The sequence below is a fragment of the Camarhynchus parvulus genome, chromosome 7 (genome assembly GCF_901933205.1).
Source record: "Camarhynchus parvulus chromosome 7, STF_HiC, whole genome shotgun sequence".
Taxonomy (NCBI): domain Eukaryota; kingdom Metazoa; phylum Chordata; class Aves; order Passeriformes; family Thraupidae; genus Camarhynchus; species Camarhynchus parvulus.
Window position 1 is genome coordinate 6,779,600 of NC_044577.1, and position 16,006 is coordinate 6,795,605.

The 16,006-nt window shown below is 35.8% G+C and overlaps 1 protein-coding gene across 1 annotated transcript in view; it reads right to left on the reverse strand.

The window, feature by feature from the left end:
- TFPI (tissue factor pathway inhibitor) overlaps positions 1 to 4,799 on the reverse strand; it is a 66,655-nt gene extending 61,856 nt beyond the window's left edge. The window contains exon 1 of the mRNA XM_030952882.1: positions 4,714 to 4,799. The gene's annotated coding sequence lies outside the window, so the exon portion shown is untranslated. The remainder of the gene's footprint in view (positions 1 to 4,713) is intronic.
- Positions 4,800 to 16,006: the final 11,207 nt, after the last annotated feature.

Below are 16,006 nucleotides of genomic sequence, written 5' to 3' on the forward strand. Positions count from 1 at the left end.
TCCAAATCTAAAAAATCTATGTAGTTTCGGGCTAATGAAATGTGCCTTAATGCAAATATCTTTGTGGAAACACTACTGTGGAAATAAAGGTAAAAGAATGCTTCAATGGGACCCAGACTGGTACTAAAATGTAAGGGATATTTACTACTAAAATAATAATGCCACATGGAAAAGACTGAAGAAAAAACACATTTTTAATTTAGTTATCCTCTTCTATATGCACAGAGCTCACCATCAGAACAGTTTGATCCGAGTATAATGGATATAAATGTATTTTATTCATTCACTAAGCATTTCCTCATTATGTGACACTGTCACTAAGCTGGCTGCTTTTGCTATGTTTGCTGGTTTTAATTTCACACAAAGAATAATAAATACAATTGGTCTCTTTTATACTCCTTCTCAGCATTGTTTAGATATTGCTGCTTTTACTCTAATAATGTCATCTCTTTGAAGAGAATGCTTGTGCCATTCATATATTTCACTGGGAGAAAGATGAGTTAATGTTGTTATAAAATGACTTGACATGTGCTGTAAAAGCAAGATCATCTAATTTTGTGATAAATACAATGTACAAGAGGGAAGAGACAGAACTGTCTATTTTCATATCATGCTTTGAAACAGCAATGAAAACAATACTCAAAGATGCTAGACTTGCAGTTTTAAGGAATAGGACTCCTCTTATTGATTGGAATTATTGATAACCCTTTAATTGTTACTGCTTTCCTGTATATTTTAGACTATCTATATGAAGGATGAAATTACAGCCGTTTCAGAATTATTCACCAAGTCATCTCCCCAGAAATTATTTTTTTGATAGCATGAGTTCTTGAGATACACAATTGCTTCATTAATTGATCAAATTTTTTTTTTACCCTTCCATTTTCCTTGACTCTATTAGGTGATGCTCAGATTGAAGGAGGCCACTTCCTCAAGGCTCATCCCACCAGCTGACCAGATGTCTTTCTTTATTGACTTTTTCTGAAACACCTCCCAGGGGAGGGCCTGGAACTGCTGATTTTGAGGTGTTTCTTGGTTCCATGGCAAAACCCTTTGAGATAAGGTGGAATTAGGAGCAGCTGATGGTGACAGAGCTTAGGAAAAATGCATTAAAAGTTTGTTGTGCATTGGTAAACTCATGAAAAAAAATTCTATAGAGTTTTAATCAAAGATTGAATGACAATCTATTAGGGTACATATTTTGAATAGTTTTAAAATACCATAATGCTGGTATAACTTGAAATGCTCAAGTAACTTTCTGACAGTAGCAGAGAAGTGCAATATAATGAATACAAATTGATATAAATTGATATGGCTTCAAATTGATACGGCTTTGAGTTTATTTGGTGGGAAAAATGCTGTGTAAAAATTTAATTTTCTAAAGTGATTATCAGTTACTAAATAACTATTTGAAATTAGGACAAATGGATAGCTCAAATTTGTGCAAAATGGTTTATCTGGTGTAACCCTGAATTCTGCCTAGGCTGAAGTAAACCTGTATTTATGCTGCATGAAAACAGCAGTAGCCATCTCACTTTCCTCAAGTGGAGATAAGAATGATCTTTTAAGGCCCCCTCCAACGACCATGATTCATGAAAATTGGAAAGTTCCTCCTTTATTGTAATGGAAAACTGTTTACTCCAAAACAAAAGCCAAGAAAATGAATTATTTTATTGTGTTTCAAGATGATAGATAATGCAGTGAGAAAATCATTATTGTGGTACTCAGGATAACATCACAGACTTATTAACTGAGATCATAACTACTTTGTGTAGGTTAAGACACATTTTCTACTTTTTGGGGTTTTTTTGACACAATGAAGATAATTTAAACTTCCTAATATTTTACTGTATTATTTGGATAACTAAAATATTCTATTAAGGAAAATGATAGTAATAACATAAAGACTGTTATATCTGCATTAAATTTATAGAGGATATGGTAAATTCAGATACTGTGCCTACCCTAAGAGAGAGACTTTTCCTAATCTTCCATGAAATCATATTTTAAATTCTCAAGGGCACTTCCTGCTCCTAGCCCAGTGAGTAGCATAAATACTCTTTGTTCAACTGCTCCTAACCTTGAAAATTTCAATTGATTATGTATTGGTTGAGATACTTTTAATAAACACAAACCACTTCATTGTGTATTAAATTCTGTCCAGTTTATACATGACTAGAAGTGAGCACAGGGACATGGAACAAATAGAGGGGGGAGTAAAAAGACTGACTTGGTGATAAGAAACATTTCATGAGAAACAGGTTACAATAGAAAGGAAATAAATCCATGCATCAATTTTGTCTATTTATTAGAGCATGCATCTGTGTTTTGTAACAGAACTAAAATTGGAGGTGAGGGAAGAGAAGTAAAGCATGTTTTTAGACAAAGTTTAGTGAAAATAAGTCTGCAGAAACAGACTAAGTCATAAAATGTCTCCAGTTCTACTAAGGCTAATTTTAGGGTTTTCAGTAGCTTCTTCACTGCTTAAAGTTCACCTTAATATTTTCTCACTGCTAACCTCTTCCCAGAGCAAATATTTTTATGGGCTTCTTAATAGTACCAACAATTGTTCATCCTGGCACAGAGACAAAGGAGCAATAGATATTTTAGTGGTTTCCATTGCCATAACCACCTGCTCCCTATCTTTGTTGGCAATGACTAATTAAAAAAAAAAAAAAAAAAAAAGGAAAACACTGACTCAAAGTAGAGAGTTTCAGTTTCTTAAGTAATTTGCCTTCAATACAGCAGTAACAGAACGTCTCCCTGTGTAGAGATCAATGCTTTAATAGAAAGAAAAGTAAAAAGAACAGGAAAAAGATCAATAATTTGTAGTTCTTGGTACCACTTTGTTGCCCCAGCTTGTGCTATATACAAACAGGTCAAGCACTGCTTGTTTTTACTTGTATTAAAGCACAGCAAGTTCTCTTCAACAGAACTTGCAATTTCTGGTACTCTTCTTCACTTACAATTGAACTGTTTGGATAATGAGACAAAGAATATAACCAAATTAAGGGCAGGAAACAAACACAGTACAATTATGTCTTACACGAGAAAACCCTAGTACAAAAATTATATTTATTGTAATTATAAGGAATTAAGGAATGTAGTTACTTGTTTCTTAATTTGCTATCCATAATGAACAGAAGAAAACAACTTCAGAATTTTTTTCTTATGGGATAGGTAGCCAAAGCAAATTCACCTCCCATGAACAGATTCAAAAGTAAAGTGATCCCTCCCTTACTTCTTAAAGAGAAGAAATAGCCAGTCAGGATAAAAATTATAGATTTTTTTTAGATACATGTGAGGAAAAAACTAGAATTTACATAATACTTCTTCCACTCAGAGTCTATTTCAACAAGACATGACTGATGCTATTAGATGCGAATACGATAACAAACAACCTTTTTCTCTTTTAAAAGAGTTTCTTCTCAAGTATCCACATTTTTGCAAAATTCAATCCAAAATGAATTCTTCTAAAGTATCTATAAGCATTTAATGAGCATCTATAGGACAAAAATTTTAGTATCTTGATGAAAACCACATAGTTGAAAACTCTGATCATGCACAAACAACTCCTCCCTCAAGCCACTCAGTCTTTTACCCTTATTAAGTTGAAACTGTCTGGAAAAATCATTCCTGTATAGACCACCATTTGCCCTGTGACTGCTTATATCCAGTACAAGATGATTCTCCAGATAGGCAAATGCCAGGCTTTTTTTGGCAACCGACCTAAAAGCCTCAGCTCTCTGCTTCACCAAAAATTTAATATTATTCATTGTTATGCAAAAACCTTAATCAAACATGGATGTGATCAAAGCATCTTTGCTGGTTTTGAAGTGGATGCAGGGAATGGTTATGTGATGATTACTATGATTTATCTTTGAGAAATTATTTCAGATTAGGAAAGGAAAAGGCAGTTGCTGCTGAGGCAGTCACTTGGAAGTCACGAAGAAAACAAAATGTAACAGGGTTTGGGTTTGTTCATGCTTTAATCCTTTATGGCTCAATTACTAAACCTGTGCTCCCAAGGAGCTCTCATTACCTGAGAGCAATAAATTTCTCCAGGCAGAGGTAACACACTGTAACAAATCTAAACACCCTTTGTCAAAGACATATGCTGAGCCTCCAGCACTACTTTCCACATGAGTTTTCCTTGCTTTGTTTCAGCATTTTCCTGAAACGTGTTCATTCATCTCTTGAGAGCTGAAGACTTGCATGCATTTTAATAATGGTAGTTCTGATAATGCCTTGTTGCAGTTTAAGCCCAAACACAAGATACCACAAAAAGAAAATATACAGAATATCATAGAAATACAAAATGTTCTTACTGCTATCATTGTACTGTTTGTTTCCTCTCTAAAATATGCAAATCTTAGCAGTACAGATACAGTTACTTAGAAGGCAAAGTAGCTAACCAGCAGATAATAAGGAATTTTACTCTTTAACATCCTAGTTACTAAAGAATTTTTTTTTTTTGTCTACAGAAACTATTCCTTAGCATTTAGGTTATAACTGATCTCTTTCATACATGGATTGTTTCCAGAAAGATTTAAGCAACTGGGAAGTAATTTCAATTGAAAGACTTTATACATTATATACTTCTCCCCTCCCATTCCTTTGTCTACCAGCGCCAGCAGCTCAAGGAATGTGAATTTTCATTTCTTTCAGTATCTCTGTTTGTGAAGAATGGCATTTATTTCAGAAACTACTTACAGATAATGCTGAGGCAGCTCAACCAAAATAATGCCAGAAACGAACACAGGCACAGGTTTGACAGCAACAAATAACTCAGGTCCGAGTTTCACCTAAAAATAAAAATTGAAATACAGTTCAGTTTAATGAATGGCTCATTAGTGATTATGAGATCTGTACTTCCCATTTTGCCACTAATTTATTGAATTACTGTAGCTGAATTGTTTTCAATTTTACTGCTGCTGTTTACCCATCTTTTTCTCCTCTTTCTCATTCTCATTTTTTTAAGACTACAAAAGCTCTTAATGTGGTGTAGCCTGAATTCTCAAAACTATAAAGCTTCCAGTTACACTTTAGTACTGTAATAATTTTTTAGAGAAAAAAAATAATTTAAATGGATTTCAATTTTCCCTCTCATTTGTCTCAGTGATCTTTTTGACTCCTGACTGACTTATTCTTGGGCCAAAATATTGGGTTTGTATCTGTGACGTAAACTGAATTTGGTTACTAATAAAAAGAATTTAAAGGAACACTTCAAAAACCAAATCAGTTCACTGACACAGCATAAAATACCACATTCCAGTCTCAACAACTATTTTGCCTTTCTAGATGCATTTTCTACTTGTATTAGGATATTGTAGTTCTCATTTTCGATCTCAAAGTTTTAAATTCAAACTTCTCAAGTGCTAAATTTTGTTAGTTTCACCACGAGATTCATCTGAGATGCAGATAAGGTATAAAAAAAGGGATCAAGGTATCAGAAAAATTGCCACTATTATATTTCCAAATAAGTTATATGTGATAATCAAACAGACATTCTTATTTTTCAGGGATTCTGACCAGAAAATTCCCCAGGTGCTGGGAGGTAATAGAAGGTTGTGTCACTCGTAAGGTCATATAAGATCCATATGAGTATATGATTTTTTTATTATTCTTGGGTAATTTTTTTCCTAGTTCTCTTCTCTCCTCCCCCCCTCCATTAATTTAATATTTATTGTTCTAATGGACAGTCCTGCTGGGCATCATGGCATGAGGAAAGGTGGGTAACACTGTTACTCTTAATCTATAATTACAATGCCAGTAACAGAATGAGGCATTCTGCTGACATTTCTTCCTTATTCTGAAAATCATTGATTTAGAACTACTGAAGATAATGATGCTAATGGACATTCTTGGTGTAATTCAAATTTCTGTTAGAAGGGGTTGTTTTTCATTTCTTAGTTTCAGTGTTTTCCATGATAACGCTCATTTAGGATTGGAAAGAGAAAATCTGTGATAATCAGAGCCAGTGGAACTAAACCTCATGCACACAAGCAAAAGTAGAATATTAAATTCAAATTACTTTACCTTGGACAACATACAGGGCAAAGCATTCTGATTTTCCCTTCATTGCTCCTTTAAAGCTGATTTTTGTAAACTTATGTAGCACCTGTGTACAATACACATTTGGCCTTATAAAATATTAATCACAGAACTCAGCTTTTGCACAGTGATACTGATGAATGCAAATTAAGGTCGAATGTGACCATACATCAGCTGTGTAAAATTCTGTTAACTGATTTACCTGAATAAAAAGCTCAGATCCTGAAGACCAATTGGTTCTGTTTTAATAGAAGAACACAAAAAATGGTAACATACTGTCCCGAGATACTATTTCCTGTACTTGGCACACATATATTTTGGAAGGACAGAATGATTTCTGTCTGTGTATCAGAACATGATTCACTGCTAAACTTCCTGACAACTACTGCTAATCCATTCTATTGCAAAAAAATAACTCCCTGTCATTTTGAAACTTTTTAGATTTCACTTGCATCCTAATGGAGATCTAAAAAGTTAATTGCTTTAGTAATTGCAATCTTGATCAATAGGAAAAAATTAAATCTGTCATTTACAAATGTTTTTCTTTATTATACAGCAAATTATGCCATCTTGATGTTCTGGAAAGTGCCAGTCTTTTATTGCAAAGAAGAAACTAATGTAGTAGGTTTGCTTGTGGCTTTCAGATAGCAATTATACTGAAGTATTTAATGTATCACAGAAATTATTTTCAGTTCTTCAAAGTTACCTATCATTTTTAGTTTGAAATACTGCATTAAAACATGAAAGAGGGGAGAAAATCTGAAATTAGAATAATGCTCTTTATTATTATCTTCAATCATAAGAGAAGAGTATCATCTTTTATGATTAAAAAAACCCCAATAAGTTGGGGTTTTTTCCAAAGATCTCTGGACATCACTGAAAAAGGTCTAAGAAGCCATTTTTGAGGCAGTAGTGTGAGAGAGAACAAATGAAACATTTAAGATGATCATTGGGAATGTTTTACTAATGCTGAGATCTGCTAAATTCTAGAGAGTCTCCCTGAAGAAAAGGCTGCAGCCCATTCAACAGGAACTGATAGAATATCAACACTTGAGAGCACATCACAACAAACAAGTCAATATTGAATGCAATGATGAAAATGCATCAGTGCTGTGTTTTTAAATATCTGAGAAAATGGAGAAATAAGCAGCCACTTGTGGCGCACATCAGAGTTTCAAGGATGGATGCAGCAGATTGATCTGCATATCCAGAAATACTAACTACTCCAAAATACCCCTGTGCTGGAAGACAAGAAAGTCTCAATATAATTGATCCCAGCATAGCATCCATAATTTTGTTTTGAAGAATCATTTCAGATGAATGATTTCAACAATCATTGCATTGGGTATTTTGCAATACAATCTATACTGCACAATTTTATCTTTCATAACTCTACAGTCATTAACTTCACCCAGCTATTATACTATACTCTTTAATGTTCTATTTTCTGTAACAGAAATTTTCATGGAAAAGAAAAGTTTAATAAAAAACTTGAATTATCAAACTACATAAGTGACATTGGAAAATCAACTTTCTAAATGTAAATTAGAAAGAGTTAGAAAATTGTAAACTGCCAATCTGGGGCAGTTAATTTCTACTTAAAAGAATAGACATAGGCCTACTTCAAATGACCCTTTCAAGAAGGTGAGTGTTATTTCATGTAGAGCCATAAGAAGTGCATGAATAATACACACCAATACAATATTATTGTGCTTAAGGGAAGACAGCCCTCTAACATGAACAATTATTTCTCTGGTAGTGATTTTCATTGGCCCTGAAGGGTAGTTTTCTTTTAATTGCACCTAATGAGCTGGCTAGACTATCAGTTCTCTCATTTCCACACAAACTAGCTCTTGCATAACTAGAATACTGAGGGGATGAGAGAGAGCAGAAAACAGCTCCAATTTCCACATCACCAGAGCTATCAGAAAAATGCCAGCACTTCCATTTAGGAAAGCTTTTTTAAAAAGTGGAATTCTACTGTCAAATAGTACAAAGTCACTTTAATGGATAGTATCTCATGAGCACATTCCCAGATTTGTATGGAAAAAAAAAGGAAAAGGACAGGTGAATGCACTTAGAATGATTTTAGATGCATTTCTAAGTTGCTGGGTGATATCTTACTGTCACTTCAAAGTAAGGCATTTCAATCATTGTCCCAGCACAGGGTTAATAGCACAGAACCATATCCTCACGTGATGGAGACTGTTCTTACTCCAGTGAAACTACTTTAAAAACAAGAAGAAGATCTGATTCTGCTTGAAAATCCCTCAGAAGTCAGTGAGCCACCACTATGACTATTAGTTGAGATAGAGAGTTAAAAATTTTGCCTAGAATCACACAGAAAATGTGAGTAGCCATGGTTTGAATCCAAATAATTTAAAATCTTACATCAGTGACATCAAATTTAAAAGCTACCACTTTGCATAAAGATCAAGCAAAATCCCAATGAGTGAAGAACAAGCCAAAAGTTCATACTGATCTCTCTTTGTTTTTCTGGAGAGTAAAATTAAACTTCATTAAACATAATGAAAACCACAAAAATTCTGTAAACACATGAATTCACGCACCAAAAAACTTCCTGAAAGACAACTTTCCCAGAGACAGACATCTCCAGATTCCTTCTTGGGAAGGATTTCTGCTATGCTCAGGAGATCTTTTTTTGGTTGGTGCAACAATGTCTTTGATGTGACAGTGCCTATGAAAGACATGGATCCTCTGGGATGACAGGTGTCTTGTTTTAGTCAAGGGCTTGAGTGTTGTGTGTTGGGTGACTCTTGGAAAGAATCTGATGTCCTACTGCAGGTAAATCTCTGCTCCTGTACATTTTAACTTCCGTTCTTGTGCCCAAGCTCCCCTAAGATGATGAAAGCATTTAAGTGACTTTAACACCACTTGTTACAGCTTTGCTTTTGCTTTTGCTTAGGTGTCCCTTGACTCTACTGCTTTCATAATGTACTATGGCTTTTCAAGAGGCTGTTTTTACCCAAGTACCACTCAGCTGACATAACACACAATTTAGTGAATATGAAGTTATCAGATGCTCTAATGTTAAGGACACTGCAAAAGTGGTGGTTTCAAGTAATTACGTTACAAGTAATTGTCTCTCTCACATCCTATCTTCTAGTAATGAAGAGAAATAACAAACAGAATTTCTGATGTTCTATTAAAATACCTTTTTTCCCTCCCAATCAGCATAAACAAATATATGTACAGACTCAGGGGAATAATTCTTGTTAGGTCACCAAAACCTTTCTCTTTTAATTGGTGTCATATGAAGACAAAACTTGGCATCAGTTGCTCACTGTTCATCCAAAGCAAGCATAGCAACAATTAAAAAATGCAAATTCCCCAAGAGTGAGATTTATATATTGAAATTACATTTAGCTCTGGACTTGGGAATAACTTTTTTATTGCTTTAGGATTGCATCTGCAACTACTAAGAGACTTGGAGGTTTACATTCAACTTTTAAATCACGCACTTATACTGCAAAATAACCTCTATTTCTAGGATTTGCCTGATCCCTTTTGAACTTGGTTTTGTCTACTTTACAGTGGTTTTCCATAAATAAGGATATAAAACCTCATATAATTGAGTTAAACACACAGTTTCTTCCTCTATTTTATCATATAATCTTGTTTTTCTTAGAACCTGTGAAACAGAAAGCACTGATCACAACTTTTGACTAAAAATGCTCCTCTATGCAGCAGCTATCAGTAACCAGTTATGTGCAAAGAATTATTGTAAGGGCTTCTTATAAATTCACCTATCCCTGCTAACTGTTCATGGAAAACTGCAGATTTTTAATGAGTGTGATTCAAGCTTTAGAGGAAATTAGTGCATTTATTCAGGCATATTTAATAGCTAATGAATCAAATGGAAAAACATGTTGAAGTGTTTGCATGTATGAAACACTGCACTAGAAAATAGCATTAGATGTCTCACTCTGTTTGAAGCTGATTTATCAGACAAAATACTCTTCACTGGCACAAGCAGAGAAAAAATGGGATCAAACTGCATCTCTTCAACTTACCAGCTTTTAGAAAAAGTGGTGACATGGAGCTCACTGTCACAGAGATGATGAAACATTCTGATTTATGGATGCTAAGTGTATATATAGTGGAGAAAGTGAGCATGAATCCATTGCAGGACACCAGTTGGATTACAGTGATGAAGAATGGTGTCCCTATTGCCTTGGGTGGTGACCCATGACTGTGAGATCCCTGCCTGCCTCAGACATGATAATGCCATATAAAAACTTGTCTCATAATTGTCTTCATTTATGTTGAAAAGTAGGAAAGTGAAAAATAAGATGTGTCCTAATTCAATAATGTATGCAATGCACTGCTTTGAATAATATTCACCTGTGATATGACAGTCAATAGATGACATTTTTGATACAGGAGGATACATTTCCTGCCCTGGACAAACTTCAGCTCAATCATTCTCAGCCAGAGATAGTGGCCTTGTAAGCTGGCATTCTTTGATGCATGTTTTCCTTCTGTGAATAAATCTGGGCCTTCAGAGTTTAATTACATGGCCTGTGTCAGACATTTTTCATTGTGTTCATTTATGTCTGGCAGTAGCAGTGCTGCTGCACAGTACATCGGTGTGGGATCAGGCAGCTCCTTTCTGAACAGGAATCCTGAATGTTTGGGTACTCTAAGGCAGATGTCTTTTGTGGGCAGTTATGCCTCTCCTCTTTGAACATTTTGCAAGCACCTTCACTTCAGGAACACTTATAGAAAAGCTCTTGTGACACGAGATGCAAGCTCTGCAGTTCAAGCAAATTGTGAATTATTGCCCCAGCTGTCCCTTTCAGGAACTCAGAAAGACTGAACACAGATACCCTCAAGAAGCTGTCATTGACTCTCCAGGAAAGGGTTAACTTCACTGGTCTCATGAAACTTGGCAGCTGACAGAAGACTCAAGAGGAGGATGGCCCTTAGTCTCTCCTTATTTTAATTAAAATATAAAAGCCGCAGAATATCTTCTCTTCTTTTAAAGAATATATCAAATTCATGCAGATATGATTCTCCCATGTATTCAAAAGTGTCTTTCTTTACAGCTCTTTCATTCATCCACATCTGAGCAAAATGTGCTTATTAAAAATCAAGCTGTCTAAAATTCCTCATATAGCTCAGAACTGCACAACAGTGTCCATCTGAAGAGCTACATTTCTCAGAGCTGAGCACTCTACTGGTGCTTTTGCAAAAGACACAAAAGAAATTAAATGTCAGTTACTGAGAGACTGGAATTGATCAATATCATATATAATTGTACTTTCAAAACAAAAATAGGAAGAAACTGCATTTTTGATATTGGAGTCTGGGCTTCAAAAGGACTTATAATTAATAATAGAATTTTCTTGAAAAGTTGGTGTTATCTGTCACAGAGAACAGGCACACTAGATTACGAAGCCTGCTAGCTCAACACTAGCTCTCAAACCAGATGGATCTCCCCAGGTAAAGATCTGTGATGCTACAGACCACCAGACTCCATTTGTTTGGATCTCCCATTAGCTGGATTCATAACGTGTCTTAGGGGTTTTTTTGTGTCTGAAAGGAAAGTAAGAGCTGATTTCTATTCACCTGCTCATCCTTCTATTGATAAAAAAAATAACATGCATATGTTATCCAGACTTAATTAGAATTAATTTAAATTGTACTTTAGACCTGTGGGTGCTGTTGCACAGTATTTCTGCTTATTCATCCCCCTACAGGCATGGCCTTGATCATAAAATACACAGAGGAACACTTGGAGAAATCCACTGGTGAGGAAAACTTGCAGCACTTTGTTGGTAAAGTTACCCCATGTCACAGCTCGTTTCTGCAAGCCAAGCCTCGCTGTCTGTGAGAATGAAAAAAGAGGTTTTCAATTTGTAAGGAGTTCCATTCCCTTCAGCAGCTCATAAGAGTTGCACTGTGTTGAGGAAAGGTAAAGCTCCTTCAGCGGTTTCAGGTCATCTCAGCTGCTCTTGGTAGGGTAGGAGATGAATTTTGCCACACCTACTAGAACAAAAAGAAAGGTTTCTTGTTCTTTTCAGTCTTTTTGTTACAGATTAATCCATGCAAGTAAGGAAGAGAGAGAAGAAAAATCTGAATCACGCAGTGAGAAAGAGTTTGTGAGGGAGCTAAAAGTGATCTCCACATTAAAGTTGCTGGCCCATTTTTATACACAGAGCCAATGTAAAAAGGCAGCTCAGGGAGCATTGGAAATTATGGATGGCTCTGGCCTATGTACAGTTTTGCCTTTTCAAGGTATGACTTGATATTTTTGAAAATCAAGTTTTTGATATTCGATTTTGAATGTCAAGGGGTGTTTTTGAAGATATTTTTTAATCACTCATAGTTTTGTCTAATTCTAGGCAGGTAAACTCCACTAAAGCTGCTGCTGGTCCACAGATGCACACTTGTTGGATGGGAAGGCTTTCCATGAGTTTCCTGACATGGTTTCAAGTGCTATTGTAAGAATTTATCTTGACCATAAATCTTCTTTCACTGATGGGACGGGTGGTAGGAATCTGGTGGACTGCCCATCCTAGGGGTTCTTGAACTTGGAGAAAATAGTAAGAGGTCTGTGATATGCAGAAATATTTTCAAAATATTTTGAAGCATACTACTTGGGAGCACAGTTTTTTACTTCTTCGCTCTCAAGCAGGTGAACAGCTAATTTTTATTGCCACTGGGTATCCAAAAGGACATCTGGTGTGCTCAGGAGCCAACGCAATCAGAAAGTGCTCTCCAAAGAGAGATGATCACTGTCTCCCCCTGTGATATGGAAAGGCAAATTGGAGCAATTGTTTTCTGCTACTCTTCAAAAATCACATATTTTCCAGCAGGCTGTTAGAAGTATGATTTAAGACATCAGCATCTTGTAAGGATTCAGCCTGAGAATTAAAATATATATTATTTAATACCTAGTTTATGCATTGAGGTAGTGTTGTAAAGGATGAGTCAAAGAGGATTGAAAAGAGGTTAATTTACTACACACACAGATTGGATTGCTAACAATAAATATGATTGATGAGGACTGGCTCATAAAGAAGCAGAGCTGCAGTCAGCATGGACCTTGTGAAATAACTCTCAGCTTCTCCCAAGAGGGAGTTCTGTCCTATTTCAGCCAAGCAGGCTTTGAAAACTTTATGATAAAAGTCTTCCCTGTGCTGACTTTATTTTTCTCCACAATTCTTGTTTCAGATCGACCAGATGTTTCGGAAAAAAAAAAACCAAGAAAGTGAAACAACTTTTAAAACACAGTTGACTGATTCAATAAGGTATGTACATTCATTTTTAAATCCACATTGATTTCTTGAGAGCGCTGAACTACAAAGGTTATAATGAGGCAAAAAACTGTATGAGAGTGATAAGAAATCTAGATCTCCATGGCCTCCACAGACTACTTCACACTCTAGAAGTTAGTGCTGACCTCTTAAAATAAGTTGCAAACTTTTCTAAAAATTGTTACAATTCAAGAATCTTTTCTTTTGAGTCAACATCAACATCATGTTCTGTTGAACTTGTGATTCATTTGTGACAAGCAAAGCAATTCTCCTGTTATAACTCTTCACACATACCCAGACACCATTACTGTAAGCAGAAAAATTAAAAATAGAAACAGAGTAGCATCAGCAGAGAGCACAGGCCAAGCACCAGATGGTTAACTAAAAATTATTATGAAGACAAAACCAAATAATTTTATTAAAAATGATTAAAATATTATGATCAGTATAATTACTGGTATATATTTGTACTACACTAAATTATGCATTTTACTTGGGGTTGAAACCTCCACTCTATTTGGAGTCTTTCTGGTTTTGCTAATTTTAGGTGCTAATGTTTGAGATATTTTGCAATCACCTGCAGAATGTGCTCCACAGGTAAAGAGATACTAATTAAATTGGTTGGTTTGGTAGTTAATACAGAATTGCACAAGTGATTAGATGCTCAGTAATTGTATTTCACTTTATTTCTTTAGCATTTTCTGAGGTCTCTGGTTTGAAATAATGTTATTGACCCCTGAATCATGACTGCATTCCGTGCATTAAAAACAGAATAAGTGCAAACATAGCACAAAACTTCCCAGACTACTAAAGAAACTCAGACACCAGGGCAGTATACTTTTGTTTTCACTCTAACATTAGTTCAGACTTTAAGGTAAAGAGATGCAAACAGAATATAAAAAAAGGTTGAAGAGACATGAATATTTCTTTGTCAGTCCCCAGAACTCAGCTCTGGTGATGGGCTTGGCATCAAAACAGATTGAGGAAAGAAAATACAGTGCTTACCAACACTACATGGGTCTCAAGGATCCAGGCAGAATATGGTGAATACAGAAATCTGAGTTTACCTATAAGCAGTCTCTCTTACAAGTTAAGATTAGGCCTAATTTAAAGGTGAGGAGGGTAAAAATTGATTTTCTGTAAACAGAAACAAATGGGAAACTGAATGAAGCTGGATGAAGTACCCCCTTGTAAAAACTAGTGAAAAAAACCATGGACTACTATTATATGTTCCAGATAACAACCTACAAAGAGGTCAGGCAGGAAAATCCAGGGATCTGGCTCTAGAGAAAACCACAAGATTTACTAAAAATCGATTTTAGCAATCACTCAACTTCAATGCAAGACACAGAAGTAACATAATCAAAAACCTGAAAGACCAGGTTTTACACTAGAGGATGAGAATCTGTAGTGAAGGTTTTACAGCCTGTTTCTCAAAGGAACATGTACTATGTGCAGTGAGACTGAGCAATATTGCTGAGAGACCATGAAAATGAAATTCTAGCACTGCAAATGGAGCTCTCTGTGTCATGGATTTTCCTGTTACTGGTAGGGATTTCAGGAGCTGCTGTTCAAGTTGAAACCCACAAACATTGCACAGCTGGTACAGAAGAGAACCACAGAATGTTCTGGGTTGGAAGGACTCCCAAGGATCATTAAGTCCAACCCTCAAGTGAATGACCCATTTACAGGGATCAAACTCACAAATTTTCTGTTAATAGCACCATGCTTTAACCAGCTGAACTAATCTCAGGGCCAGACTCTGGTGGAGATCTGTATGTACCAGTTAAATAACTGTCCCATTTGAGGGGCACACAGAAGTATTTTAGAGCAATATTTATAAGGATTAGTTTGTGCAATCTATTTGCATTGTCTTGGGTTATTAGAAAAAGTTGTATAGAGCTGAAGAGCTGCAAGCCTGAGAAAAGCCTTAAGTCATCAGGTTCATCTGCAGCACACAAGCACTGAAACACTGCACTCAACTGGCTCATCAGCACCACCATGCTTCTCTCCATTTTGCAGCTGTATTTAATTATTTATTTGTTGATTTAATTTATTTATTTTAAGGCAGACAGAGGTTTACTTTATGAGTTTGCCTAGTTATATTGTCATTTCAGAGGAGACTTGTTTCTACTCTGCCTTAAGAGCTGCAAAACCTAAAAAAATATAAATGCTTTAGGCTACAGAGAGTTATTGCATCAATTTGAGCTGCTGACAGAACACACAAAATGTGCAAAAATCCTCTCAAGAAGAGAAGTAGATCAGACTCCTGAGAAATATTCAGGAAACTGGTTGGCCAGAGAAGCTGTGGCTGCTCTGTCCCTGGAAGCGTTGAAGGCCAGGTTGGACAGGCTTGGAACAACCTGGGATAGCAGAAGGTGCCCCTGCCCCTGGCAGGGGGTTGGAACTGGAAGGGCTTTAAGGTCCTTTCCAAGCCAAGCCATTCTCTAAAACAAGGCAGATTGGTGGCTAGAATAAAAACACAACCAATTCACCCATGTACCAAAACAGCAACTGCTTTCCTAATAGATTTCTATTATTTCTGAAAATACGTCAGCCTGGGATATTCTTAAATGAGTTCAAACTGGTATATAAGCAGACACAGCATTTATTCCAGTTCTCTGAAAATAGCACCTCAGCTTAAACAAGAAATGTAACAGCTTTTAAGT